Genomic DNA, 23174 nt, shown 5'->3' with positions numbered 1-23174 from the left:
AGTTTAAGCGTCAAAGATTCCTTGCGAGTCTTGACGACACTACTAAGCGTGAGTGTGTTTGCTAAAGCTTTCTAGCCATATTAGGAAAAGTTTGGAGATGCTGGGGGTTGAACCCAGGACCTCATACATGCGAAGCATGCGCTCTACCACTGAGCTACATCCCCAAAAGTCTCCTAGTGGGATGGAGCACTGACAAGTAATTCTTTCAACGAGTGACTGCAGGAACCACATAAGGAGAAGGAAAAGTAGTCACCTGTAGGAAGTGCGTCCTTTGCACGTAAACCCAGGCCATGGAGATGCTGGGGATTGAACCCGGGGCCTCACACATGCAAAGCGTGCGCTCTACCACTGAGCTACATCCCCGTTATTTGCACCACTTTCAGAAACTTGCAGGAAACGGGTCAAGATTTTTGCAGACAAGGGTTGGCATTTATTCAAATCGCTGAACCACCTTGAGAAAAAAACTCTGTGAATTCTTAGAGATACATCAGCTGTCCTATTCAAGCTTCCGGCACGACACTCCAACTCGGTTTTAGGATGATACCAAGTAGAGACTCTGAAGCTTGTCCTTAATGCAAAGCTATTGCACATTTCCCACTTTAATCAGGCTAGAGAAAGTTTCCTATATTTGCCTGTGCTATTGATTTGTGCAAAGTTTGTTGAAAGTCCAGTTCCCATTGAAAACATTTTACTGGGTGGTAAAGTGTTGCCCTTGCCTTAGGTTGCATGCAGTCTTTAGAATCTGCTGCGACAAAAAGCCTCGTCCTGCTATGTGACCTGGCAAAGAAGCCAGTTTAAGCGTCAAAGATTCCTTGCGAGTCTTGACGACACTACTAAGCGTGAGTGTGTTTGCTAAAGCTTTCTAGCCATATTAGGAAAAGTTTGGAGATGCTGGGGGTTGAACCCAGGACCTCATACATGCGAAGCATGCGCTCTACCACTGAGCTACATCCTCAAAAGTCTCCCAGTGGGATGGAGCACTGACAAGTAATTCTTTCACCGAGTGACTGCAGGAACCACATAAGGAGAAGGAAAAGTAGTCACCTTTGCACGTAAACCCAAGCCATGGAGATGCCGGGGATTGAACCCGGGGCCTCACACATGAAAAGGGTGCGCTCTACCACTGAGCTACATCCCCGTTATTTGCACCATTTTCAGAAACTTGCAGGAAACGGGTCAAGATTTTTGCAGACAAGAGTTGGCATTTATTCAAATCGCTGAACCACCTTGAGAAAAAAACTCTGTGAATTCTTAGAGATACATCAGCTGACCTATTCAAGCTTCCGGCACGACACTCCAACTCGGTTTTCTGATGATACCAAGTAGAGACTCTGAAGCTTGTCCTTAATGCAAAGCTATTGCACATTTCCCACTTTAATCAGGCTAGAGAAAGTTTCCTATATTTGCCTGTGCTATTGATTTGTGCAAAGTTTGTTGAAAGTCCAGTTCCCATTGAAAACATTTTACTGGGTGGTAAAGTGTTGCCCTTGCCTTAGGTTGCATGCAGTCTTTAGAATCTGTCGCGGCAAAAAGCCTCGTCCTGCTATGTGACCTGGCAAAGAAGCCAGTTTAAGCGTCAAAGATTCCTTGCGAGTCTTGACGACACTACTAAGCGTGAGTGTGTTTGCTAAAGCTTTCTAGCCATATTAGGAAAAGTTTGGAGATGCTGGGGGTTGAACCCAGGACCTCATACATGCGAAGCATGCGCTCTACCACTGAGCTACATCCCCAAAAGTCTCCTAGTGGGATGGAGCACTGACAAGTAATTCTTTCACCGAGTGACTGCAGGAACCACATAAGGAGAAGGAAAAGTAGTCACCTGTAGGAAGTGCGTCCTTTGCACGTAAACCCAGGCCATGGAGATGCTGGGGATTGAACCCGGGGACTCACACATGCAAAGCGTGCGCTCTACCACTGAGCTACATCCCCGTTATTTGCACCACTTTCAGAAACTTGCAGGAAACGGGTCAAGATTTTTGCAGACAAGGGTTGGCTTTTTTTCAAATCGCTGAACCACCTTGAGAAAAAACTCTGTGAATTCTTAGAGATACATCAGCTGACCAATTCAAGCTTCCGGCACGACACTCCAACTCGGTTTTCTGATGATACCAAGTAGAGACTCTGAAGCTTGTCCTTAATGCAAAGCTATTGCACATTTCCCACTTTAATCAGGCTAGAGAAAGTTTCCTATATTTGCCTGTGCTATTGATTTGTGCAAAGTTTGTTGAAAGTCCAGTTCCCATTGAAAACATTTTACTGGGTGGTAAAGTGTTGCCCTTGCCTTAGGTTGCATGCAGTCTTTAGAATCTGCCGCGGCAAAAAGCCTCGTCCTGCTATGTGACCTGGCAAAGAAGCCAGTTTAAGCGTCAAAGATTCCTTGCGAGTCTTGACGACACTACTAAGCGTGAGTGTGTTTGCTAAAGCTTTCTAGCCATATTAGGAAAAGTTTGGAGATGCTGGGGGTTGAACCCAGGACCTCATACATGCGAAGCATGCGCTCTACCACTGAGCTACATCCCCAAAAGTCTCCTAGTGGGATGGAGCACTGACAAGTAATTCTTTCACCGAGTGACTGCAGGAACCACATAAGGAGAAGGAAAAGTAGTCACCTGTAGGAAGTGCGTCCTTTGCACGTAAACCCAGGCCATGGAGATGCCGGGGATTGAACCCGGGGCCTCACACATGCAAAGCGTGCGCTCTACCACTGAGCTACATCCCCGTTATTTGCACCACTTTCAGAAACTTGCAGGAAACGGGTCAAGATTTTTGCAGACAAGGGTTGGCTTTTTTTCAAATCGCTGAACCACCTTGAGAAAAAAACTCTGTGAATTCTTAGAGATACATCAGCTGACCAATTCAAGCTTCCGGCACGACACTCCAACTCGGTTTTCTGATGATACCAAGTAGAGACTCTGAAGCTTGTCCTTAATGCAAAGCTATTGCACATTTCCCACTTTAATCAGGCTAGAGAAAGTTTCCTATATTTGCCTGTGCTATTGATTTGAGCAAAGTTTGTTGAAAGTCCAGTTCCCATTGAAAACATTTTACTGGGTGGTAAAGTGTTGCCCTTGCCTTAGGTTGCCCTTGCCTTAGGTTGCATGCAGTCTTTAGAATCTGCCGCGGCAAAAAGCCTCGTCCTGCTATGTGACCTGGCAAAGAAGCCAGTTTAAGCGTCAAAGATTCCTTGCGAGTCTTGACGACACTACTAAGCATGAGTGTGTTTGCTAAAGCTTTCTAGCCATATTAGGAAAAGTTTGGAGATGCTGGGGGTTGAACCCAGGACCTCATACATGCGAAGCATGCGCTCTACCACTGAGCTACATCCCCAAAAGTCTCCTAGTGGGATGGAGCACTGACAAGTAATTCTTTCAACGAGTGACTGCAGGAACCACATAAGGAGAAGGAAAAGTAGTCACCTGTAGGAAGTGCGTCCTCTGCACGTAAACCCAGGCCATGGAGATGCCGGGGATTGAACCTGGGGCCTCCCACATGCAAAGCGTGTGCTCTACCACTGAGCTACATCCCCGTTATTTGCACCACTTTCAGAAACTTGCAGGAAACGGGTCAAGATTTTTGCAGACAAGGGTTGGCATTTAGTCAAATCGCTGAACCACCTTGAGAAAAAAACTCTGTGAATTCTTAGAGATACATCAGCTGACCTATTCAAGCATCTGGCACGACACTCCAACTCGGTTTTCTGATGATACCAAGTAGAGACTCTGAAGCTTGTCCTTAATGCAAAGCTATTGCACATTTCCCACTTTAATCAGGCTAGAGAAAGTTTCCTATATTTGCCTGTGCTATTGATTTGTGCAAAGTTTGTTGAAAGTCCAGTTCCCATTGAAAACATTTTACTGGGTGGTAAAGTGTTGCCCTTGCCTTAGGTTGCATGCAGTCTTTAGAATCTGCCGCAGCAAAAAGCCTCGTCCTGCTATGTGACCTGGCAAAGAAGCCAGTTTAAGCGTCAAAGATTCCTTGCGAGTCTTGACGACACTACTAAGCGTGAGTGTGTTTGCTAAAGCTTTCTAGCCATATTAGGAAAAGTTTGGAGATGCTGGGGGTTGAACCCAGGACCTCATACATGCGAAGCATGCGCTCTACCACTGAGCTACATCCCCAAAAGTCTCCTAGTGGGATGGAGCACTGACAAGTAATTCTTTCAACGAGTGACTGCAGGAACCACATAAGGAGAAGGAAAAGTAGTCACCTGTAGGAAGTGCGTCCTTTGCACGTAAACCCAGGCCATGGAGATGCCAGGGATTGAACCCGGGGCCTCACACATGCAAAGCGTGCGCTCTACCACTGAGCTACATCCCCGATATTTGCACCACTTTCAGAAACTTGCAGGAAACGGGTCAAGATTTTTGCAGACAAGGGTTGGCATTTAGTCAAATCGCTGAACCACCTTGAGAAAAAAACTCTGTGAATTCTTAGAGATACATCAGCTGACCTATTCAAGCTTCCGGCACGACACTCCAACTCAGTTTTCTGATGATACCAAGTAGAGACTCTGAAGCTTGTCCTTAATGCAAAGCTATTGCACATTTCCCACTTTAATCAGGCTAGAGAAAGTTTCCTATATTTGCCTGTGCTATTGATTTGTGCAAAGTTTGTTGAAAGTCCAGTTCCCATTGAAAACATTTTACTGGGTGGTAAAGTGTTGCCCTTGCCTTAGGTTGCATGCAGTCTTTAGAATCTGCCGAGGCAAAAAGCCTCATCCTGCTATGTGACCTGGCAAAGAAGCCAGTTTAAGCGTCAAAGATTCCTTGCGAGTCTTGACGACACTACTAAGCGTGAGTGTGTTTGCTAAAGCTTTCTAGCCATATTAGGAAAAGTTTGGAGATGCTGGGGGTTGAACCCAGGACCTCATACATGCGAAGCATGCGCTCTACCACTGAGCTACATCCCCAAAAGTCTCCCAGTGGGATGGAGCACTGACAAGTAATTCTTTCACCGAGTGACTGCAGGAACCACATAAGGAGAAGGAAAAGTAGTCACCTTTGCACGTAAACCCAAGCCATGGAGATGCCGGGGATTGAACCCGGGGCCTCACACATGAAAAGGGTGCACTCTACCACTGAGCTACATCCCCGTTATTTGCACCACTTTCAGAAACTTGCAGGAAACGGGTCAAGATTTTTGCAGACAAGGGTTGGCATTTATTCAAATCGCTGAACCACCTTGAGAAAAAAACTCTGTGAATTCTTAGAGATACATCAGCTGACCTATTCAAGCTTCCGGCACGACACTCCAACTCGGTTTTCTGATGATACCAAGTAGAGACTCTGAAGCTTGTCCTTAATGCAAAGCTATTGCACATTTCCCACTTTAATCAGGCTAGAGAAAGTTTCCTATATTTGCCTGTGCTATTGATTTGTGCAAAGTTTGTTGAAAGTCCAGTTCCCATTGAAAACATTTTACTGGGTGGTAAAGTGTTGCCCTTGCCTTAGGTTGCATGCAGTCTTTAGAATCTGTCGCGGCAAAAAGCCTCGTCCTGCTATGTGACCTGGCAAAGAAGCCAGTTTAAGCGTCAAAGATTTCTGGCGAGTCTTGACGACACTACTAAGCGTGAGTGTGTTTGCTAAAGCTTTCTAGCCATATTAGGAAAAGTTTGGAGATGCTGGGGGTTGAACCCAGGACCTCATACATGCGAAGCATGCGCTCTACCACTGAGCTACATCCCCAAAAGTCTCCTAGTGGGATGGAGCACTGACAAGTAATTCTTTCACCGAGTGACTGCAGGAACCACATAAGGAGAAGGAAAAGTAGTCACCTGTAGGAAGTGCGTCCTTTGCACGTAAACCCAGGGCATGGAGATGCTGGGGATTGAACCCGGGGCCTCACACATGCAAAGCGTGCGCTCTACCACTGAGCTACATCCCCGTTATTTGCACCACTTTCAGAAACTTGCAGGAAACGGGTCAAGATTTTTGCAGACAAGGGTTGGCATTTATTCAAATCGCTGAACCACCTTGAGAAAAAAACTCTGTGAATTCTTAGAGATACATCAGCGGACCTATTCAAGCTTCCGGCACGACACTCCAACTCGGTTTTAGGATGATACCAAGTAGAGACTCTGAAGCTTGTCCTTAATGCAAAGCTATTGCACATTTCCCACTTTAATCAGGCTAGAGAAAGTTTCCTATATTTGCCTGTGCTATTGATTTGTGCAAAGTTTGTTGAAAGTCCAGTTCCCATTGAAAACATTTTACTGGGTGGTAAAGTGTTGCCCTTGCCTTAGGTTGCATGCAGTCTTTAGAATCTGCTGCGACAAAAAGCCTCGTCCTGCTATGTGACCTGGCAAAGAAGCCAGTTTAAGCGTCAAAGATTCCTTGCGAGTCTTGACGACACTACTAAGCGTGAGTGTGTTTGCTAAAGCTTTCTAGCCATATTAGGAAAAGTTTGGAGATGCTGGGGGTTGAACCCAGGACCTCATACATGCAAAGCATGCGCTCTACCACTGAGCTACATCCCCAAAAGTCTCCCAGTGGGATGGAGCACTGCAAAGTAATTCTTTCAACGAGTGACTGCAGGAACCACATAAGGAGAAGGAAAAGTAGTCACCTGTAGGAAGTGCGTCCTTTGCACGTAAACCCAGGCCATGGAGATGCCGGGGATTGAACCCGGGGCCTCACACATGCAAAGCGTGCGCTCTACCACTGAGCTACATCCCCGTTATTTGCACCACTTTCAGAAACTTGCAGGAAACGGGTCAAGATTTTTGCAGACAAGGGTTGGCTTTTTTTCAAATCGCTGAACCACCTTGAGAAAAAAACTCTGTGAATTCTTAGAGATACATCAGCTGACCAATTCAAGCTTCCGGCACGACACTCCAACTCGGTTTTCTGATGATACCAAGTAGAGACTCTGAAGCTTGTCCTTAATGCAAAGCTATTGCACATTTCCCACTTTAATCAGGCTAGAGAAAGTTTCCTATATTTGCCTGTGCTATTGATTTGTGCAAAGTTTGTTGAAAGTCCAGTTCCCATTGAAAACATTTTACTGGGTGGTAAAGTGTTGCCCTTGCCTTAGGTTGCATGCAGTCTTTAGAATCTGCCGCGGCAAAAAGCCTCGTCCTGCTATGTGACCTGGCAAAGAAGCCAGTTTAAGCGTCAAAGATTCCTTGCGAGTCTTGACGACACTACTAAGCGTGAGTGTGTTTGCTAAAGCTTTCTAGCCATATTAGGAAAAGTTTGGAGATGCTGGGGGTTGAACCCAGGACCTCATACATGCGAAGCATGCGCTCTACCACTGAGCTACATCCCCAAAAGTCTCCTAGTGGGATGGAGCACTGACAAGTAATTCTTTCAACGAGTGACTGCAGGAACCACATAAGGAGAAGGAAAAGTAGTCACCTGTAGGAAGTGCGTCCTTTGCACGTAAACCCAGGCCATGGAGATGCTGGGGATTGAACCCGGGGCCTCACACATGCAAAGCGTGCGCTCTACCACTGAGCTACATCCCCGTTATTTGCACCACTTTCAGAAACTTGCAGGAAACGGGTCAAGATTTTTGCAGACAAGGGTTGGCATTTATTCAAATCGCTGAACCACCTTGAGAAAAAAACTCTGTGAATTCTTAGAGATACATCAGCTGTCCTATTCAAGCTTCCGGCACGACACTCCAACTCGGTTTTAGGATGATACCAAGTAGAGACTCTGAAGCTTGTCCTTAATGCAAAGCTATTGCACATTTCCCACTTTAATCAGGCTAGAGAAAGTTTCCTATATTTGCCTGTGCTATTGATTTGTGCAAAGTTTGTTGAAAGTCCAGTTCCCATTGAAAACATTTTACTGGGTGGTAAAGTGTTGCCCTTGCCTTAGGTTGCATGCAGTCTTTAGAATCTGCTGCGACAAAAAGCCTCGTCCTGCTATGTGACCTGGCAAAGAAGCCAGTTTAAGCGTCAAAGATTCCTTGCGAGTCTTGACGACACTACTAAGCGTGAGTGTGTTTGCTAAAGCTTTCTAGCCATATTAGGAAAAGTTTGGAGATGCTGGGGGTTGAACCCAGGACCTCATACATGCGAAGCATGCGCTCTACCACTGAGCTACATCCTCAAAAGTCTCCCAGTGGGATGGAGCACTGACAAGTAATTCTTTCACCGAGTGACTGCAGGAACCACATAAGGAGAAGGAAAAGTAGTCACCTGTAGGAAGTGCGTCCTTTGCACGTAAACCCAGGCCATGGAGATGCCGGGGATTGAACCCAGGGCCTCACACATGCAAAGCGTGCGCTCTACCACTGAGCTACATCCCCGTTATTTGCACCACTTTCAGAAACTTGCAGGAAACGGGTCAAGATTTTTGCAGACAAGGGTTGGCTTTTTTTCAAATCGCTGAACCACCTTGAGAAAAAAACTCTGTGAATTCTTAGAGATACATCAGCTGACCAATTCAAGCTTCCGGCACGACACTCCAACTCGGTTTTCTGATGATACCAAGTAGAGACTCTGAAGCTTGTCCTTAATGCAAAGCTATTGCACATTTCCCACTTTAATCAGGCTAGAGAAAGTTTCCTATATTTGCCTGTGCTATTGATTTGTGCAAAGTTTGTTGAAAGTCCAGTTCCCATTGAAAACATTTTACTGGGTGGTAAAGTGTTGCCCTTGCCTTAGGTTGCATGCAGTCTTTAGAATCTGCCGCGGCAAAAAGCCTCGTCCTGCTATGTGACCTGGCAAAGAAGCCAGTTTAAGCGTCAAAGATTCCTTGCGAGTCTTGACGACACTACTAAGCGTGAGTGTGTTTGCTAAAGCTTTCTAGCCATATTAGGAAAAGTTTGGAGATGCTGAGGGTTGAACCCAGGACCTCATACATGCGAAGCATGCGCTCTACCACTGAGCTACATCCCCAAAAGTCTCCTAGTGGGATGGAGCACTGACAAGTAATTCTTTCAACGAGTGACTGCAGGAACCACATAAGGAGAAGGAAAAGTAGTCACCTGTAGGAAGTGCGTCCTTTGCACGTAAACCCAGGCCATGGAGATGCTGGGGATTGAACCCGGGGCCTCACACATGCAAAGCGTGCGCTCTACCACTGAGCTACATCCCCGTTATTTGCACCACTTTCAGAAACTTGCAGGAAACGGGTCAAGATTTTTGCAGACAAGGGTTGGCATTTATTCAAATCGCTGAACCACCTTGAGAAAAAAACTCTGTGAATTCTTAGAGATACATCAGCTGTCCTATTCAAGCTTCCGGCACGACACTCCAACTCGGTTTTAGGATGATACCAAGTAGAGACTCTGAAGCTTGTCCTTAATGCAAAGCTATTGCACATTTCCCACTTTAATCAGGCTAGAGAAAGTTTCCTATATTTGCCTGTGCTATTGATTTGTGCAAAGTTTGTTGAAAGTCCAGTTCCCATTGAAAACATTTTACTAGGTGGTAAAGTGTTGCCCTTGCCTTAGGTTGCATGCAGTCTTTAGAATCTGCTGCGACAAAAAGCCTCGTCCTGCTATGTGACCTGGCAAAGAAGCCAGTTTAAGCGTCAAAGATTCCTTGCGAGTCTTGACGACACTACTAAGCGTGAGTGTGTTTGCTAAAGCTTTCTAGCCATATTAGGAAAAGTTTGGAGATGCTGGGGGTTGAACCCAGGACCTCATACATGCGAAGCATGCGCTCTACCACTGAGCTACATCCTCAAAAGTCTCCCAGTGGGATGGAGCACTGACAAGTAATTCTTTCACCGAGTGACTGCAGGAACCACATAAGGAGAAGGAAAAGTAGTCACCTGTAGGAAGTGCGTCCTTTGCACGTAAACCCAGGCCATGGAGATGCCGGGGATTGAACCCGGGGCCTCACACATGCAAAGCGTGCGCTCTACCACTGAGCTACATCCCCGTTATTTGCACCACTTTCAGAAACTTGCAGGAAACGGGTCAAGATTTTTGCAGACAAGGGTTGGCTTTTTTTCAAATCGCTGAACCACCTTGAGAAAAAAACTCTGTGAATTCTTAGAGATACATCAGCTGACCAATTCAAGCTTCCGGCACGACACTCCAACTCGGTTTTCTGATGATACCAAGTAGAGACTCTGAAGCTTGTCCTTAATGCAAAGCTATTGCACATTTCCCACTTTAATCAGGCTAGAGAAAGTTTCCTATATTTGCCTGTGCTATTGATTTGTGCAAAGTTTGTTGAAAGTCCAGTTCCCATTGAAAACATTTTACTGGGTGGTAAAGTGTTGCCCTTGCCTTAGGTTGCATGCAGTCTTTAGAATCTGCCGCGGCAAAAAGCCTCGTCCTGCTATGTGACCTGGCAAAGAAGCCAGTTTAAGCGTCAAAGATTCCTTGCGAGTCTTGACGACACTACTAAGCGTGAGTGTGTTTGCTAAAGCTTTCTAGCCATATTAGGAAAAGTTTGGAGATGCTGGGGGTTGAACCCAGGACCTCATACATGCGAAGCATGCGCTCTACCACTGAGCTATATCCCCAAAAGTCTCCTAGTGGGATGGAGCACTGACAAGTAATTCTTTCACCGAGTGACTGCAGGAACCACATAAGGAGAAGGAAAAGTAGTCACCTGTAGGAAGTGCGTCCTTTGTACGTAAACCCAGGCCATCGAGATGCCGGGGATTGAACCCGGGGCCTCAAACATGCAAAGCGTGCGCTCTACCACTGAGCTACATCCCAGTTATTTGCACCACTTTCAGAAACTTGCAGGAAACGGGTCAAGATTTTTGCAGACAAGGGTTGGCATTTATTCAAATCGCTGAACCACCTTGAGAAAAAAACTCTGTGAATTCTTAGAGATACATCAGCTGACCTATTCAAGCTTCGGGCACGACACTCCAACTCGGTTTTCTGATGATAACAAGTAGAGACTCTGAAGCTTGTCTTTAATGCAAAGCTATTGCACATTTCCCACTTTAATCAGGCTAGAGAAAGTTTCCTATATTTGCCTGTGCTATTGATTTGTGCAAAGTTTGTTGAAAGTCCAGTTCCCATTGAAAACATTTTACTGGGTGGTAAAGTGTTGCCCTTGCCTTAGGTTGCATGCAGTCTTTAGAATCTGCCACGGCAAAAAGCCTCATCCTGCTATGTGACCTGGCAAAGAAGCCAGTTTAAGCGTCAAATATTCCTTGCGAGTCTTGACGACACTACTAAGCGTGAGTGTTTGCTAAAGCTTTCTAGCCATATTAGGGAAAGTTTGGAGATGCTGGGGGTTGAACCCAGGACCTCATACATGCAAAGCATGCACTCTACCACTGAGCTACATCTCCAAAAGTCTCCTAGTGGGATGGAGCACTGACAAGTAATTCTTTCACCGAGTGACTGCAGGAACCACATAAGGAGAAGGAAAAGTAGTCACCTGTAGGAAGTGCGTCCTTTGCACGTAAACCCAGGCCATGGAGATGCCGGGGATTGAACCCGGGGCCTCACACATGCAAAGCGTGCGCTCTACCACTGAGCTACATCCCCGTTATTTGCACCACTTTCAGAAACTTGCAGGAAACGGGTCAAGATTTTTGCAGACAAGGGTTGGCTTTTTTTCAAATCGCTGAACCACCTTGAGAAAAAAACTCTGTGAATTCTTAGAGATACATCAGCGGACCTATTCAAGCTTCCGGCACGACACTCCAACTCGGTTTTAGGATGATACCAAGTAGAGACTCTGAAGCTTGTCCTTAATGCAAAGCTATTGCACATTTCCCACTTTAATCAGGCTAGAGAAAGTTTCCTATATTTGCCTGTGCTATTGATTTGTGCAAAGTTTGTTGAAAGTCCAGTTCCCATTGAAAACATTTTACTGGGTGGTAAAGTGTTGCCCTTGCCTTAGGTTGCATGCAGTCTTTAGAATCTGTCGTGGCAAAAAGCCTCGTCCTGCTATGTGACCTGGCAAAGAAGCCAGTTTAAGCGTCAAAGATTTCTGGCGAGTCTTGACGACACTACTAAGCGTGAGTGTGTTTGCTAAAGCTTTCTAGCCATATTAGGAAAAGTTTGGAGATGCTGGGGGTTGAACCCAGGACCTCATACATGCGAAGCATGCGCTCTACCACTGAGCTACATCCCCAAAAGTCTCCTAGTGGGATGGAGCACTGACAAGTAATTCTTTCACCGAGTGACTGCAGGAACCACATAAGGAGAAGGAAAAGTAGTCACCTGTAGGAAGTGCGTCCTTTGCACGTAAACCCAGGCCATGGAGATGCTGGGGATTGAACCCGGGGCCTCACACATGCAAAGCGTGCGCTCTACCACTGAGCTACATCCCCGTTATTTGCACCACTTTCAGAAACTTGCAGGAAACGGGTCAAGATTTTTGCAGACAAGGGTTGGCTTTTTTTCAAATCGCTGAACCACCTTGAGAAAAAAACTCTGTGAATTCTTAGAGATACATCAGCTGACCAATTCAAGCTTCCGGCACGACACTCCAACTCGGTTTTCTGATGATACCAAGTAGAGACTCTGAAGCTTGTCCTTAATGCAAAGCTATTGCACATTTCCCACTTTAATCAGGCTAGAGAAAGTTTCCTATATTTGCCTGTGCTATTGATTTGTGCAAAGTTTGTTGAAAGTCCAGTTCCCATTGAAAACATTTTACTGGGTGGTAAAGTGTTGCCCTTGCCTTAGGTTGCATGCAGTCTTTAGAATCTGCCGCGGCAAAAAGCCTCGTCCTGCTATGTGACCTGGCAAAGAAGCCAGTTTAAGCGTCAAAGATTCCTTGCGAGTCTTGACGACACTACTAAGCGTGAGTGTGTTTGCTAAAGCTTTCTAGCCATATTAGGAAAAGTTTGGAGATGCTGGGGGTTGAACCCAGGACCTCATACATGCGAAGCATGCGCTCTACCACTGAGCTACATCCCCAAAAGTCTCCTAGTGGGATGGAGCACTGACAAGTAATTCTTTCACCGAGTGACTGCAGGAACCACATAAGGAGAAGGAAAAGTAGTCACCTGTAGGAAGTGCGTCCTTTGCACGTAAACCCAGGCCATGGAGATGCCGGGGATTGAACCCGGGGCCTCACACATGCAAAGCGTGCGCTCTACCACTGAGCTACATCCCCGTTATTTGCACCACTTTCAGAAACTTGCAGGAAACGGGTCAAGATTTTTGCAGACAAGGGTTGGCTTTTTTTCAAATCGCTGAACCACCTTGAGAAAAAAACTCTGTGAATTCTTAGAGATACATCAGCTGACCAATTCAAGCTTCCGGCACGACACTCCAACTCGGTTTTCTGATGATACCAAGTAGAGACTCTGAAGCTTGTCCTTAATGCAAAGCTATTGCACATTTCCCACTTTAATCAGGCTAGAGAAAGTTTCCTATATTTGCCTGTGCTATTGATTTGTGCAAAGTTTGTTGAAAGTCCAGTTCCCATTGAAAACATTTTACTAGGTGGTAAAGTGTTGCCCTTGCCTTAGGTTGCCCTTGCCTTAGGTTGCATGCAGTCTTTAGAATCTGCCGCGGCAAAAAGCCTCGTCCTGCTATGTGACCTGGCAAAGAAGCCAGTTTAAGCGTCAAAGATTCCTTGCGAGTCTTGACGACACTACTAAGCATGAGTGTGTTTGCTAAAGCTTTCTAGCCATATTAGGAAAAGTTTGGAGATGCTGGGGGTTGAACCCAGGACCTCATACATGCGAAGCATGCGCTCTACCACTGAGCTACATCCCCAAAAGTCTCCTAGTGGGATGGAGCACTGACAAGTAATTCTTTCAACGAGTGACTGCAGGAACCACATAAGGAGAAGGAAAAGTAGTCACCTGTAGGAAGTGCGTCCTCTGCACGTAAACCCAGGCCATGGAGATGCCGGGGATTGAACCTGGGGCCTCCCACATGCAAAGCGTGTGCTCTACCACTGAGCTACATCCCCGTTATTTGCACCACTTTCAGAAACTTGCAGGAAACGGGTCAAGATTTTTGCAGACAAGGGTTGGCATTTAGTCAAATCGCTGAACCACCTTGAGAAAAAAACTCTGTGAATTCTTAGAGATACATCAGCTGACCTATTCAAGCATCTGGCACGACACTCCAACTCGGTTTTCTGATGATACCAAGTAGAGACTCTGAAGCTTGTCCTTAATGCAAAGCTATTGCACATTTCCCACTTTAATCAGGCTAGAGAAAGTTTCCTATATTTGCCTGTGCTATTGATTTGTGCAAAGTTTGTTGAAAGTCCAGTTCCCATTGAAAACATTTTACTGGGTGGTAAAGTGTTGCCCTTGCCTTAGGTTGCATGCAGTCTTTAGAATCTGCCGCAGCAAAAAGCCTCGTCCTGCTATGTGACCTGGCAAAGAAGCCAGTTTAAGCGTCAAAGATTCCTTGCGAGTCTTGACGACACTACTAAGCGTGAGTGTGTTTGCTAAAGCTTTCTAGCCATATTAGGAAAAGTTTGGAGATGCTGGGGGTTGAACCCAGGACCTCATACATGCGAAGCATGCGCTCTACCACTGAGCTACATCCCCAAAAGTCTCCTAGTGGGATGGAGCACTGACAAGTAATTCTTTCAACGAGTGACTGCAGGAACCACATAAGGAGAAGGAAAAGTAGTCACCTGTAGGAAGTGCGTCCTTTGCACGTAAACCCAGGCCATGGAGATGCCAGGGATTGAACCCGGGGCCTCACACATGCAAAGCGTGCGCTCTACCACTGAGCTACATCCCCGATATTTGCACCACTTTCAGAAACTTGCAGGAAACGGGTCAAGATTTTTGCAGACAAGGGTTGGCATTTAGTCAAATCGCTGAACCACCTTGAGAAAAAAACTCTGTGAATTCTTAGAGATACATCAGCTGACCTATTCAAGCTTCCGGCACGACACTCCAACTCAGTTTTCTGATGATACCAAGTAGAGACTCTGAAGCTTGTCCTTAATGCAAAGCTATTGCACATTTCCCACTTTAATCAGGCTAGAGAAAGTTTCCTATATTTGCCTGTGCTATTGATTTGTGCAAAGTTTGTTGAAAGTCCAGTTCCCATTGAAAACATTTTACTGGGTGGTAAAGTGTTGCCCTTGCCTTAGGTTGCATGCAGTCTTTAGAATCTGCCGAGGCAAAAAGCCTCATCCTGCTATGTGACCTGGCAAAGAAGCCAGTTTAAGCGTCAAAGATTCCTTGCGAGTCTTGACGACACTACTAAGCGTGAGTGTGTTTGCTAAAGCTTTCTAGCCATATTAGGAAAAGTTTGGAGATGCTGGGGGTTGAACCCAGGACCTCATACATGCGAAGCATGCGCTCTACCACTGAGCTACATCCCCAAAAGTCTCCCAGTGGGATGGAGCACTGACAAGTAATTCTTTCACCGAGTGACTGCAGGAACCACATAAGGAGAAGGAAAAGTAGTCACCTTTGCACGTAAACCCAAGCCATGGAGATGCCGGGGATTGAACCCGGGGCCTCACACATGAAAAGGGTGCACTCTACCACTGAGCTACATCCCCGTTATTTGCACCACTTTCAGAAACTTGCAGGAAACGGGTCAAGATTTTTGCAGACAAGGGTTGGCATTTATTCAAATCGCTGAACCACCTTGAGAAAAAAACTCTGTGAATTCTTAGAGATACATCAGCTGACCTATTCAAGCTTCCGGCACGACACTCCAACTCGGTTTTCTGATGATACCAAGTAGAGACTCTGAAGCTTGTCCTTAATGCAAAGCTATTGCACATTTCCCACTTTAATCAGGCTAGAGAAAGTTTCCTATATTTGCCTGTGCTATTGATTTGTGCAAAGTTTGTTGAAAGTCCAGTTCCCATTGAAAACATTTTACTGGGTGGTAAAGTGTTGCCCTTGCCTTAGGTTGCATGCAGTCTTTAGAATCTGTCGCGGCAAAAAGCCTCGTCCTGCTATGTGACCTGGCAAAGAAGCCAGTTTAAGCGTCAAAGATTTCTGGCGAGTCTTGACGACACTACTAAGCGTGAGTGTGTTTGCTAAAGCTTTCTAGCCATATTAGGAAAAGTTTGGAGATGCTGGGGGTTGAACCCAGGACCTCATACATGCGAAGCATGCGCTCTACCACTGAGCTACATCCCCAAAAGTCTCCTAGTGGGATGGAGCACTGACAAGTAATTCTTTCACCGAGTGACTGCAGGAACCACATAAGGAGAAGGAAAAGTAGTCACCTGTAGGAAGTGCGTCCTTTGCACGTAAACCCAGGGCATGGAGATGCTGGGGATTGAACCCGGGGCCTCACACATGCAAAGCGTGCGCTCTACCACTGAGCTACATCCCCGTTATTTGCACCACTTTCAGAAACTTGCAGGAAACGGGTCAAGATTTTTGCAGACAAGGGTTGGCATTTATTCAAATCGCTGAACCACCTTGAGAAAAAAACTCTGTGAATTCTTAGAGATACATCAGCGGACCTATTCAAGCTTCCGGCACGACACTCCAACTCGGTTTTAGGATGATACCAAGTAGAGACTCTGAAGCTTGTCCTTAATGCAAAGCTATTGCACATTTCCCACTTTAATCAGGCTAGAGAAAGTTTCCTATATTTGCCTGTGCTATTGATTTGTGCAAAGTTTGTTGAAAGTCCAGTTCCCATTGAAAACATTTTACTGGGTGGTAAAGTGTTGCCCTTGCCTTAGGTTGCATGCAGTCTTTAGAATCTGCTGCGACAAAAAGCCTCGTCCTGCTATGTGACCTGGCAAAGAAGCCAGTTTAAGCGTCAAAGATTCCTTGCGAGTCTTGACGACACTACTAAGCGTGAGTGTGTTTGCTAAAGCTTTCTAGCCATATTAGGAAAAGTTTGGAGATGCTGGGGGTTGAACCCAGGACCTCATACATGCAAAGCATGCGCTCTACCACTGAGCTACATCCCCAAAAGTCTCCCAGTGGGATGGAGCACTGCAAAGTAATTCTTTCAACGAGTGACTGCAGGAACCACATAAGGAGAAGGAAAAGTAGTCACCTGTAGGAAGTGCGTCCTTTGCACGTAAACCCAGGCCATGGAGATGCCGGGGATTGAACCCGGGGCCTCACACATGCAAAGCGTGCGCTCTACCACTGAGCTACATCCCCGTTATTTGCACCACTTTCAGAAACTTGCAGGAAACGGGTCAAGATTTTTGCAGACAAGGGTTGGCTTTTTTTCAAATCGCTGAACCACCTTGAGAAAAAAACTCTGTGAATTCTTAGAGATACATCAGCTGACCAATTCAAGCTTCCGGCACGACACTCCAACTCGGTTTTCTGATGATACCAAGTAGAGACTCTGAAGCTTGTCCTTAATGCAAAGCTATTGCACATTTCCCACTTTAATCAGGCTAGAGAAAGTTTCCTATATTTGCCTGTGCTATTGATTTGTGCAAAGTTTGTTGAAAGTCCAGTTCCCATTGAAAACATTTTACTGGGTGGTAAAGTGTTGCCCTTGCCTTAGGTTGCATGCAGTCTTTAGAATCTGCCGCGGCAAAAAGCCTCGTCCTGCTATGTGACCTGGCAAAGAAGCCAGTTTAAGCGTCAAAGATTCCTTGCGAGTCTTGACGACACTACTAAGCGTGAGTGTGTTTGCTAAAGCTTTCTAGCCATATTAGGAAAAGTTTGGAGATGCTGGGGGTTGAACCCAGGACCTCATACATGCGAAGCATGCGCTCTACCACTGAGCTACATCCCCAAAAGTCTCCTAGTGGGATGGAGCACTGACAAGTAATTCTTTCAACGAGTGACTGCAGGAACCACATAAGGAGAAGGAAAAGTAGTCACCTGTAGGAAGTGCGTCCTTTGCACGTAAACCCAGGCCATGGAGATGCTGGGGATTGAACCCGGGGCCTCACACATGCAAAGCGTGCGCTCTACCACTGAGCTACATCCCCGTTATTTGCACCACTTTCAGAAACTTGCAGGAAACGGGTCAAGATTTTTGCAGACAAGGGTTGGCATTTATTCAAATCGCTGAACCACCTTGAGAAAAAAACTCTGTGAATTCTTAGAGATACATCAGCTGTCCTATTCAAGCTTCCGGCACGACACTCCAACTCGGTTTTAGGATGATACCAAGTAGAGACTCTGAAGCTTGTCCTTAATGCAAAGCTATTGCACATTTCCCACTTTAATCAGGCTAGAGAAAGTTTCCTATATTTGCCTGTGCTATTGATTTGTGCAAAGTTTGTTGAAAGTCCAGTTCCCATTGAAAACATTTTACTGGGTGGTAAAGTGTTGCCCTTGCCTTAGGTTGCATGCAGTCTTTAGAATCTGCTGCGACAAAAAGCCTCGTCCTGCTATGTGACCTGGCAAAGAAGCCAGTTTAAGCGTCAAAGATTCCTTGCGAGTCTTGACGACACTACTAAGCGTGAGTGTGTTTGCTAAAGCTTTCTAGCCATATTAGGAAAAGTTTGGAGATGCTGGGGGTTGAACCCAGGACCTCATACATGCGAAGCATGCGCTCTACCACTGAGCTACATCCTCAAAAGTCTCCCAGTGGGATGGAGCACTGACAAGTAATTCTTTCACCGAGTGACTGCAGGAACCACATAAGGAGAAGGAAAAGTAGTCACCTGTAGGAAGTGCGTCCTTTGCACGTAAACCCAGGCCATGGAGATGCCGGGGATTGAACCCAGGGCCTCACACATGCAAAGCGTGCGCTCTACCACTGAGCTACATCCCCGTTATTTGCACCACTTTCAGAAACTTGCAGGAAACGGGTCAAGATTTTTGCAGACAAGGGTTGGCTTTTTTTCAAATCGCTGAACCACCTTGAGAAAAAAACTCTGTGAATTCTTAGAGATACATCAGCTGACCAATTCAAGCTTCCGGCACGACACTCCAACTCGGTTTTCTGATGATACCAAGTAGAGACTCTGAAGCTTGTCCTTAATGCAAAGCTATTGCACATTTCCCACTTTAATCAGGCTAGAGAAAGTTTCCTATATTTGCCTGTGCTATTGATTTGTGCAAAGTTTGTTGAAAGTCCAGTTCCCATTGAAAACATTTTACTAGGTGGTAAAGTGTTGCCCTTGCCTTAGGTTGCATGCAGTCTTTAGAATCTGCTGCGACAAAAAGCCTCGTCCTGCTATGTGACCTGGCAAAGAAGCCAGTTTAAGCGTCAAAGATTCCTTGCGAGTCTTGACGACACTACTAAGCGTGAGTGTGTTTGCTAAAGCTTTCTAGCCATATTAGGAAAAGTTTGGAGATGCTGGGGGTTGAACCCAGGACCTCATACATGCGAAGCATGCGCTCTACCACTGAGCTACATCCTCAAAAGTCTCCCAGTGGGATGGAGCACTGACAAGTAATTCTTTCACCGAGTGACTGCAGGAACCACATAAGGAGAAGGAAAAGTAGTCACCTGTAGGAAGTGCGTCCTTTGCACGTAAACCCAGGCCATGGAGATGCCGGGGATTGAACCCGGGGCCTCACACATGCAAAGCGTGCGCTCTACCACTGAGCTACATCCCCGTTATTTGCACCACTTTCAGAAACTTGCAGGAAACGGGTCAAGATTTTTGCAGACAAGGGTTGGCTTTTTTTCAAATCGCTGAACCACCTTGAGAAAAAAACTCTGTGAATTCTTAGAGATACATCAGCTGACCAATTCAAGCTTCCGGCACGACACTCCAACTCGGTTTTCTGATGATACCAAGTAGAGACTCTGAAGCTTGTCCTTAATGCAAAGCTATTGCACATTTCCCACTTTAATCAGGCTAGAGAAAGTTTCCTATATTTGCCTGTGCTATTGATTTGTGCAAAGTTTGTTGAAAGTCCAGTTCCCATTGAAAACATTTTACTGGGTGGTAAAGTGTTGCCCTTGCCTTAGGTTGCATGCAGTCTTTAGAATCTGCCGCGGCAAAAAGCCTCGTCCTGCTATGTGACCTGGCAAAGAAGCCAGTTTAAGCGTCAAAGATTCCTTGCGAGTCTTGACGACACTACTAAGCGTGAGTGTGTTTGCTAAAGCTTTCTAGCCATATTAGGAAAAGTTTGGAGATGCTGGGGGTTGAACCCAGGACCTCATACATGCGAAGCATGCGCTCTACCACTGAGCTATATCCCCAAAAGTCTCCTAGTGGGATGGAGCACTGACAAGTAATTCTTTCACCGAGTGACTGCAGGAACCACATAAGGAGAAGGAAAAGTAGTCACCTGTAGGAAGTGCGTCCTTTGTACGTAAACCCAGGCCATCGAGATGCCGGGGATTGAACCCGGGGCCTCAAACATGCAAAGCGTGCGCTCTACCACTGAGCTACATCCCAGTTATTTGCACCACTTTCAGAAACTTGCAGGAAACGGGTCAAGATTTTTGCAGACAAGGGTTGGCATTTATTCAAATCGCTGAACCACCTTGAGAAAAAAACTCTGTGAATTCTTAGAGATACATCAGCTGACCTATTCAAGCTTCGGGCACGACACTCCAACTCGGTTTTCTGATGATAACAAGTAGAGACTCTGAAGCTTGTCTTTAATGCAAAGCTATTGCACATTTCCCACTTTAATCAGGCTAGAGAAAGTTTCCTATATTTGCCTGTGCTATTGATTTGTGCAAAGTTTGTTGAAAGTCCAGTTCCCATTGAAAACATTTTACTGGGTGGTAAAGTGTTGCCCTTGCCTTAGGTTGCATGCAGTCTTTAGAATCTGCCACGGCAAAAAGCCTCATCCTGCTATGTGACCTGGCAAAGAAGCCAGTTTAAGCGTCAAATATTCCTTGCGAGTCTTGACGACACTACTAAGCGTGAGTGTTTGCTAAAGCTTTCTAGCCATATTAGGGAAAGTTTGGAGATGCTGGGGGTTGAACCCAGGACCTCATACATGCAAAGCATGCACTCTACCACTGAGCTACATCTCCAAAAGTCTCCTAGTGGGATGGAGCACTGACAAGTAATTCTTTCACCGAGTGACTGCAGGAACCACATAAGGAGAAGGAAAAGTAGTCACCTGTAGGAAGTGCGTCCTTTGCACGTAAACCCAGGCCATGGAGATGCCGGGGATTGAACCCGGGGCCTCACACATGCAAAGCGTGCGCTCTACCACTGAGCTACATCCCCGTTATTTGCACCACTTTCAGAAACTTGCAGGAAACGGGTCAAGATTTTTGCAGACAAGGGTTGGCTTTTTTTCAAATCGCTGAACCACCTTGAGAAAAAAACTCTGTGAATTCTTAGAGATACATCAGCGGACCTATTCAAGCTTCCGGCACGACACTCCAACTCGGTTTTAGGATGATACCAAGTAGAGACTCTGAAGCTTGTCCTTAATGCAAAGCTATTGCACATTTCCCACTTTAATCAGGCTAGAGAAAGTTTCCTATATTTGCCTGTGCTATTGATTTGTGCAAAGTTTGTTGAAAGTCCAGTTCCCATTGAAAACATTTTACTGGGTGGTAAAGTGTTGCCCTTGCCTTAGGTTGCATGCAGTCTTTAGAATCTGTCGTGGCAAAAAGCCTCGTCCTGCTATGTGACCTGGCAAAGAAGCCAGTTTAAGCGTCAAAGATTTCTGGCGAGTCTTGACGACACTACTAAGCGTGAGTGTGTTTGCTAAAGCTTTCTAGCCATATTAGGAAAAGTTTGGAGATGCTGGGGGTTGAACCCAGGACCTCATACATGCGAAGCATGCGCTCTACCACTGAGCTACATCCCCAAAAGTCTCCTAGTGGGATGGAGCACTGACAAGTAATTCTTTCACCGAGTGACTGCAGGAACCACATAAGGAGAAGGAAAAGTAGTCACCTGTAGGAAGTGCGTCCTTTGCACGTAAACCCAGGCCATGGAGATGCTGGGGATTGAACCCGGGACCTCACACATGCAAAGCGTGCGCTCTACCACTGAGCTACATCCCCGTTATTTGCACCACTTTCAGAAACTTGCAGGAAACGGGTCAAGATTTTTGCAGACAAGGGTTGGCTTTTTTTCAAATCGCTGAACCACCTTGAGAAAAAAACTCTGTGAATTCTTAGAGATACATCAGCTGACCAATTCAAGCTTCCGGCACGACACTCCAACTCGGTTTTCTGATGATACCAAGTAGAGACTCTGAAGCTTGTCCTTAATGCAAAGCTATTGCACATTTCCCACTTTAATCAGGCTAGAGAAAGTTTCCTATATTTGCCTGTGCTATTGATTTGTGCAAAGTTTGTTGAAAGTCCAGTTCCCATTGAAAACATTTTACTGGGTGGTAAAGTGTTGCCCTTGCCTTAGGTTGCATGCAGTCTTTAGAATCTGCCGCGGCAAAAAGCCTCGTCCTGCTATGTGACCTGGCAAAGAAGCCAGTTTAAGCGTCAAAGATTCCTTGCGAGTCTTGACGACACTACTAAGCGTGAGTGTGTTTGCTAAAGCTTTCTAGCCATATTAGGAAAAGTTTGGAGATGCTGGGGGTTGAACCCAGGACCTCATACATGCGAAGCATGCGCTCTACCACTGAGCTACATCCCCAAAAGTCTCCTAGTGGGATGGAGCACTGACAAGTAATTCTTTCACCGAGTGACTGCAGGAACCACATAAGGAGAAGGAAAAGTAGTCACCTGTAGGAAGTGCGTCCTTTGCACGTAAACCCAGGCCATGGAGATGCCGGGGATTGAACCCGGGGCCTCACACATGCAAAGCGTGCGCTCTACCACTGAGCTACATCCCCGTTATTTGCACCACTTTCAGAAACTTGCAGGAAACGGGTCAAGATTTTTGCAGACAAGGGTTGGCTTTTTTTCAAATCGCTGAACCACCTTGAGAAAAAAACTCTGTGAATTCTTAGAGATACATCAGCTGACCAATTCAAGCTTCCGGCACGACACTCCAACTCGGTTTTCTGATGATACCAAGTAGAGACTCTGAAGCTTGTCCTTAATGCAAAGCTATTGCACATTTCCCACTTTAATCAGGCTAGAGAAAGTTTCCTATATTTGCCTGTGCTATTGATTTGTGCAAAGTTTGTTGAAAGTCCAGTTCCCATTGAAAACATTTTACTGGGTGGTAAAGTGTTGCCCTTGCCTTAGGTTGCATGCAGTCTTTAGAATCTGCCGCGGCAAAAAGCCTCGTCCTGCTATGTGACCTGGCAAAGAAGCCAGTTTAAGCGTCAAAGATTCCTTGCGAGTCTTGACGACACTACTAAGCGTGAGTGTGTTTGCTAAAGCTTTCTAGCCATATTAGGAAAAGTTTGGAGATGCTGGGGGTTGAACCCAGGACCTCATACATGCGAAGCATGCGCTCTACCACTGAGCTACATCCCCAAAAGTCTCCTAGTGGGATGGAGCACTGACAAGTAATTCTTTCAACTAGTGACTGCAGGAACCACATAAGGAGAAGGAAAAGTAGTCACCTG

General features: G+C 45.9%; 54 non-coding genes across 54 annotated transcripts; all 54 read right to left on the bottom strand.

Annotated features, from left to right (window-relative positions):
• Nucleotides 1-92: 92 nt before the first annotated feature.
• Nucleotides 93-164, bottom strand: TRNAA-CGC (transfer RNA alanine (anticodon CGC)). Its single transcript has one exon. It is a non-coding gene; the product is annotated as a tRNA-Ala (tRNA).
• Nucleotides 165-291: 127 nt separating this feature from the next.
• TRNAA-UGC (transfer RNA alanine (anticodon UGC)) lies at nt 292-363 on the bottom strand. The gene has a single exon. It is a non-coding gene; the product is annotated as a tRNA-Ala (tRNA).
• Nucleotides 364-883: 520 nt separating this feature from the next.
• Nucleotides 884-955, bottom strand: TRNAA-CGC (transfer RNA alanine (anticodon CGC)). Its single transcript has one exon. It is a non-coding gene; the product is annotated as a tRNA-Ala (tRNA).
• Nucleotides 956-1066: 111 nt separating this feature from the next.
• TRNAE-UUC (transfer RNA glutamic acid (anticodon UUC)) lies at nt 1067-1138 on the bottom strand. Its single transcript has one exon. It is a non-coding gene; the product is annotated as a tRNA-Glu (tRNA).
• A 520-nt stretch (nt 1139-1658) lies between these two features.
• Nucleotides 1659-1730, bottom strand: TRNAA-CGC (transfer RNA alanine (anticodon CGC)). The gene has a single exon. It is a non-coding gene; the product is annotated as a tRNA-Ala (tRNA).
• A 718-nt stretch (nt 1731-2448) lies between these two features.
• TRNAA-CGC (transfer RNA alanine (anticodon CGC)) lies at nt 2449-2520 on the bottom strand. The gene has a single exon. It is a non-coding gene; the product is annotated as a tRNA-Ala (tRNA).
• Nucleotides 2521-2647: 127 nt separating this feature from the next.
• On the bottom strand, nt 2648-2719 carry TRNAA-UGC (transfer RNA alanine (anticodon UGC)). Its single transcript has one exon. It is a non-coding gene; the product is annotated as a tRNA-Ala (tRNA).
• Nucleotides 2720-3255: 536 nt separating this feature from the next.
• On the bottom strand, nt 3256-3327 carry TRNAA-CGC (transfer RNA alanine (anticodon CGC)). The gene has a single exon. It is a non-coding gene; the product is annotated as a tRNA-Ala (tRNA).
• A 719-nt stretch (nt 3328-4046) lies between these two features.
• Nucleotides 4047-4118, bottom strand: TRNAA-CGC (transfer RNA alanine (anticodon CGC)). Its single transcript has one exon. It is a non-coding gene; the product is annotated as a tRNA-Ala (tRNA).
• A 127-nt stretch (nt 4119-4245) lies between these two features.
• TRNAA-UGC (transfer RNA alanine (anticodon UGC)) lies at nt 4246-4317 on the bottom strand. The gene has a single exon. It is a non-coding gene; the product is annotated as a tRNA-Ala (tRNA).
• Nucleotides 4318-4837: 520 nt separating this feature from the next.
• On the bottom strand, nt 4838-4909 carry TRNAA-CGC (transfer RNA alanine (anticodon CGC)). The gene has a single exon. It is a non-coding gene; the product is annotated as a tRNA-Ala (tRNA).
• A 111-nt stretch (nt 4910-5020) lies between these two features.
• On the bottom strand, nt 5021-5092 carry TRNAE-UUC (transfer RNA glutamic acid (anticodon UUC)). The gene has a single exon. It is a non-coding gene; the product is annotated as a tRNA-Glu (tRNA).
• A 520-nt stretch (nt 5093-5612) lies between these two features.
• On the bottom strand, nt 5613-5684 carry TRNAA-CGC (transfer RNA alanine (anticodon CGC)). Its single transcript has one exon. It is a non-coding gene; the product is annotated as a tRNA-Ala (tRNA).
• Nucleotides 5685-5811: 127 nt separating this feature from the next.
• TRNAA-UGC (transfer RNA alanine (anticodon UGC)) lies at nt 5812-5883 on the bottom strand. Its single transcript has one exon. It is a non-coding gene; the product is annotated as a tRNA-Ala (tRNA).
• Nucleotides 5884-6403: 520 nt separating this feature from the next.
• Nucleotides 6404-6475, bottom strand: TRNAA-UGC (transfer RNA alanine (anticodon UGC)). The gene has a single exon. It is a non-coding gene; the product is annotated as a tRNA-Ala (tRNA).
• Nucleotides 6476-6602: 127 nt separating this feature from the next.
• TRNAA-UGC (transfer RNA alanine (anticodon UGC)) lies at nt 6603-6674 on the bottom strand. The gene has a single exon. It is a non-coding gene; the product is annotated as a tRNA-Ala (tRNA).
• A 520-nt stretch (nt 6675-7194) lies between these two features.
• TRNAA-CGC (transfer RNA alanine (anticodon CGC)) lies at nt 7195-7266 on the bottom strand. Its single transcript has one exon. It is a non-coding gene; the product is annotated as a tRNA-Ala (tRNA).
• Nucleotides 7267-7393: 127 nt separating this feature from the next.
• TRNAA-UGC (transfer RNA alanine (anticodon UGC)) lies at nt 7394-7465 on the bottom strand. Its single transcript has one exon. It is a non-coding gene; the product is annotated as a tRNA-Ala (tRNA).
• A 520-nt stretch (nt 7466-7985) lies between these two features.
• TRNAA-CGC (transfer RNA alanine (anticodon CGC)) lies at nt 7986-8057 on the bottom strand. The gene has a single exon. It is a non-coding gene; the product is annotated as a tRNA-Ala (tRNA).
• Nucleotides 8058-8184: 127 nt separating this feature from the next.
• TRNAA-UGC (transfer RNA alanine (anticodon UGC)) lies at nt 8185-8256 on the bottom strand. Its single transcript has one exon. It is a non-coding gene; the product is annotated as a tRNA-Ala (tRNA).
• Nucleotides 8257-8776: 520 nt separating this feature from the next.
• On the bottom strand, nt 8777-8848 carry TRNAA-CGC (transfer RNA alanine (anticodon CGC)). The gene has a single exon. It is a non-coding gene; the product is annotated as a tRNA-Ala (tRNA).
• Nucleotides 8849-8975: 127 nt separating this feature from the next.
• TRNAA-UGC (transfer RNA alanine (anticodon UGC)) lies at nt 8976-9047 on the bottom strand. The gene has a single exon. It is a non-coding gene; the product is annotated as a tRNA-Ala (tRNA).
• Nucleotides 9048-9567: 520 nt separating this feature from the next.
• On the bottom strand, nt 9568-9639 carry TRNAA-CGC (transfer RNA alanine (anticodon CGC)). Its single transcript has one exon. It is a non-coding gene; the product is annotated as a tRNA-Ala (tRNA).
• A 127-nt stretch (nt 9640-9766) lies between these two features.
• Nucleotides 9767-9838, bottom strand: TRNAA-UGC (transfer RNA alanine (anticodon UGC)). The gene has a single exon. It is a non-coding gene; the product is annotated as a tRNA-Ala (tRNA).
• A 520-nt stretch (nt 9839-10358) lies between these two features.
• Nucleotides 10359-10430, bottom strand: TRNAA-CGC (transfer RNA alanine (anticodon CGC)). The gene has a single exon. It is a non-coding gene; the product is annotated as a tRNA-Ala (tRNA).
• A 717-nt stretch (nt 10431-11147) lies between these two features.
• TRNAA-UGC (transfer RNA alanine (anticodon UGC)) lies at nt 11148-11219 on the bottom strand. Its single transcript has one exon. It is a non-coding gene; the product is annotated as a tRNA-Ala (tRNA).
• A 127-nt stretch (nt 11220-11346) lies between these two features.
• On the bottom strand, nt 11347-11418 carry TRNAA-UGC (transfer RNA alanine (anticodon UGC)). The gene has a single exon. It is a non-coding gene; the product is annotated as a tRNA-Ala (tRNA).
• Nucleotides 11419-11938: 520 nt separating this feature from the next.
• TRNAA-CGC (transfer RNA alanine (anticodon CGC)) lies at nt 11939-12010 on the bottom strand. The gene has a single exon. It is a non-coding gene; the product is annotated as a tRNA-Ala (tRNA).
• Nucleotides 12011-12137: 127 nt separating this feature from the next.
• TRNAA-UGC (transfer RNA alanine (anticodon UGC)) lies at nt 12138-12209 on the bottom strand. The gene has a single exon. It is a non-coding gene; the product is annotated as a tRNA-Ala (tRNA).
• A 520-nt stretch (nt 12210-12729) lies between these two features.
• Nucleotides 12730-12801, bottom strand: TRNAA-CGC (transfer RNA alanine (anticodon CGC)). The gene has a single exon. It is a non-coding gene; the product is annotated as a tRNA-Ala (tRNA).
• A 127-nt stretch (nt 12802-12928) lies between these two features.
• On the bottom strand, nt 12929-13000 carry TRNAA-UGC (transfer RNA alanine (anticodon UGC)). Its single transcript has one exon. It is a non-coding gene; the product is annotated as a tRNA-Ala (tRNA).
• Nucleotides 13001-13536: 536 nt separating this feature from the next.
• Nucleotides 13537-13608, bottom strand: TRNAA-CGC (transfer RNA alanine (anticodon CGC)). The gene has a single exon. It is a non-coding gene; the product is annotated as a tRNA-Ala (tRNA).
• A 719-nt stretch (nt 13609-14327) lies between these two features.
• Nucleotides 14328-14399, bottom strand: TRNAA-CGC (transfer RNA alanine (anticodon CGC)). The gene has a single exon. It is a non-coding gene; the product is annotated as a tRNA-Ala (tRNA).
• A 127-nt stretch (nt 14400-14526) lies between these two features.
• TRNAA-UGC (transfer RNA alanine (anticodon UGC)) lies at nt 14527-14598 on the bottom strand. Its single transcript has one exon. It is a non-coding gene; the product is annotated as a tRNA-Ala (tRNA).
• A 520-nt stretch (nt 14599-15118) lies between these two features.
• On the bottom strand, nt 15119-15190 carry TRNAA-CGC (transfer RNA alanine (anticodon CGC)). Its single transcript has one exon. It is a non-coding gene; the product is annotated as a tRNA-Ala (tRNA).
• A 111-nt stretch (nt 15191-15301) lies between these two features.
• On the bottom strand, nt 15302-15373 carry TRNAE-UUC (transfer RNA glutamic acid (anticodon UUC)). Its single transcript has one exon. It is a non-coding gene; the product is annotated as a tRNA-Glu (tRNA).
• Nucleotides 15374-15893: 520 nt separating this feature from the next.
• On the bottom strand, nt 15894-15965 carry TRNAA-CGC (transfer RNA alanine (anticodon CGC)). Its single transcript has one exon. It is a non-coding gene; the product is annotated as a tRNA-Ala (tRNA).
• Nucleotides 15966-16092: 127 nt separating this feature from the next.
• Nucleotides 16093-16164, bottom strand: TRNAA-UGC (transfer RNA alanine (anticodon UGC)). Its single transcript has one exon. It is a non-coding gene; the product is annotated as a tRNA-Ala (tRNA).
• Nucleotides 16165-16684: 520 nt separating this feature from the next.
• Nucleotides 16685-16756, bottom strand: TRNAA-UGC (transfer RNA alanine (anticodon UGC)). Its single transcript has one exon. It is a non-coding gene; the product is annotated as a tRNA-Ala (tRNA).
• Nucleotides 16757-16883: 127 nt separating this feature from the next.
• Nucleotides 16884-16955, bottom strand: TRNAA-UGC (transfer RNA alanine (anticodon UGC)). The gene has a single exon. It is a non-coding gene; the product is annotated as a tRNA-Ala (tRNA).
• Nucleotides 16956-17475: 520 nt separating this feature from the next.
• Nucleotides 17476-17547, bottom strand: TRNAA-CGC (transfer RNA alanine (anticodon CGC)). Its single transcript has one exon. It is a non-coding gene; the product is annotated as a tRNA-Ala (tRNA).
• A 127-nt stretch (nt 17548-17674) lies between these two features.
• Nucleotides 17675-17746, bottom strand: TRNAA-UGC (transfer RNA alanine (anticodon UGC)). Its single transcript has one exon. It is a non-coding gene; the product is annotated as a tRNA-Ala (tRNA).
• A 520-nt stretch (nt 17747-18266) lies between these two features.
• TRNAA-CGC (transfer RNA alanine (anticodon CGC)) lies at nt 18267-18338 on the bottom strand. Its single transcript has one exon. It is a non-coding gene; the product is annotated as a tRNA-Ala (tRNA).
• Nucleotides 18339-18465: 127 nt separating this feature from the next.
• TRNAA-UGC (transfer RNA alanine (anticodon UGC)) lies at nt 18466-18537 on the bottom strand. Its single transcript has one exon. It is a non-coding gene; the product is annotated as a tRNA-Ala (tRNA).
• Nucleotides 18538-19057: 520 nt separating this feature from the next.
• TRNAA-CGC (transfer RNA alanine (anticodon CGC)) lies at nt 19058-19129 on the bottom strand. The gene has a single exon. It is a non-coding gene; the product is annotated as a tRNA-Ala (tRNA).
• A 127-nt stretch (nt 19130-19256) lies between these two features.
• TRNAA-UGC (transfer RNA alanine (anticodon UGC)) lies at nt 19257-19328 on the bottom strand. The gene has a single exon. It is a non-coding gene; the product is annotated as a tRNA-Ala (tRNA).
• Nucleotides 19329-19848: 520 nt separating this feature from the next.
• Nucleotides 19849-19920, bottom strand: TRNAA-CGC (transfer RNA alanine (anticodon CGC)). Its single transcript has one exon. It is a non-coding gene; the product is annotated as a tRNA-Ala (tRNA).
• A 717-nt stretch (nt 19921-20637) lies between these two features.
• On the bottom strand, nt 20638-20709 carry TRNAA-UGC (transfer RNA alanine (anticodon UGC)). The gene has a single exon. It is a non-coding gene; the product is annotated as a tRNA-Ala (tRNA).
• Nucleotides 20710-20836: 127 nt separating this feature from the next.
• TRNAA-UGC (transfer RNA alanine (anticodon UGC)) lies at nt 20837-20908 on the bottom strand. The gene has a single exon. It is a non-coding gene; the product is annotated as a tRNA-Ala (tRNA).
• Nucleotides 20909-21428: 520 nt separating this feature from the next.
• On the bottom strand, nt 21429-21500 carry TRNAA-CGC (transfer RNA alanine (anticodon CGC)). Its single transcript has one exon. It is a non-coding gene; the product is annotated as a tRNA-Ala (tRNA).
• Nucleotides 21501-21627: 127 nt separating this feature from the next.
• TRNAA-UGC (transfer RNA alanine (anticodon UGC)) lies at nt 21628-21699 on the bottom strand. Its single transcript has one exon. It is a non-coding gene; the product is annotated as a tRNA-Ala (tRNA).
• Nucleotides 21700-22219: 520 nt separating this feature from the next.
• Nucleotides 22220-22291, bottom strand: TRNAA-CGC (transfer RNA alanine (anticodon CGC)). The gene has a single exon. It is a non-coding gene; the product is annotated as a tRNA-Ala (tRNA).
• A 127-nt stretch (nt 22292-22418) lies between these two features.
• On the bottom strand, nt 22419-22490 carry TRNAA-UGC (transfer RNA alanine (anticodon UGC)). The gene has a single exon. It is a non-coding gene; the product is annotated as a tRNA-Ala (tRNA).
• A 520-nt stretch (nt 22491-23010) lies between these two features.
• Nucleotides 23011-23082, bottom strand: TRNAA-CGC (transfer RNA alanine (anticodon CGC)). Its single transcript has one exon. It is a non-coding gene; the product is annotated as a tRNA-Ala (tRNA).
• Between the last annotated feature and the right edge of the window lie 92 nt (nt 23083-23174).

The sequence above is a fragment of the Ranitomeya variabilis genome, chromosome 1 (genome assembly GCF_051348905.1).
Source record: "Ranitomeya variabilis isolate aRanVar5 chromosome 1, aRanVar5.hap1, whole genome shotgun sequence".
Classification (NCBI taxonomy): domain Eukaryota; kingdom Metazoa; phylum Chordata; class Amphibia; order Anura; family Dendrobatidae; genus Ranitomeya; species Ranitomeya variabilis.
The sequence above is the reverse complement of the archived record's forward strand: the minus strand, read 5'-3'. Positions and strand labels throughout refer to the sequence as shown.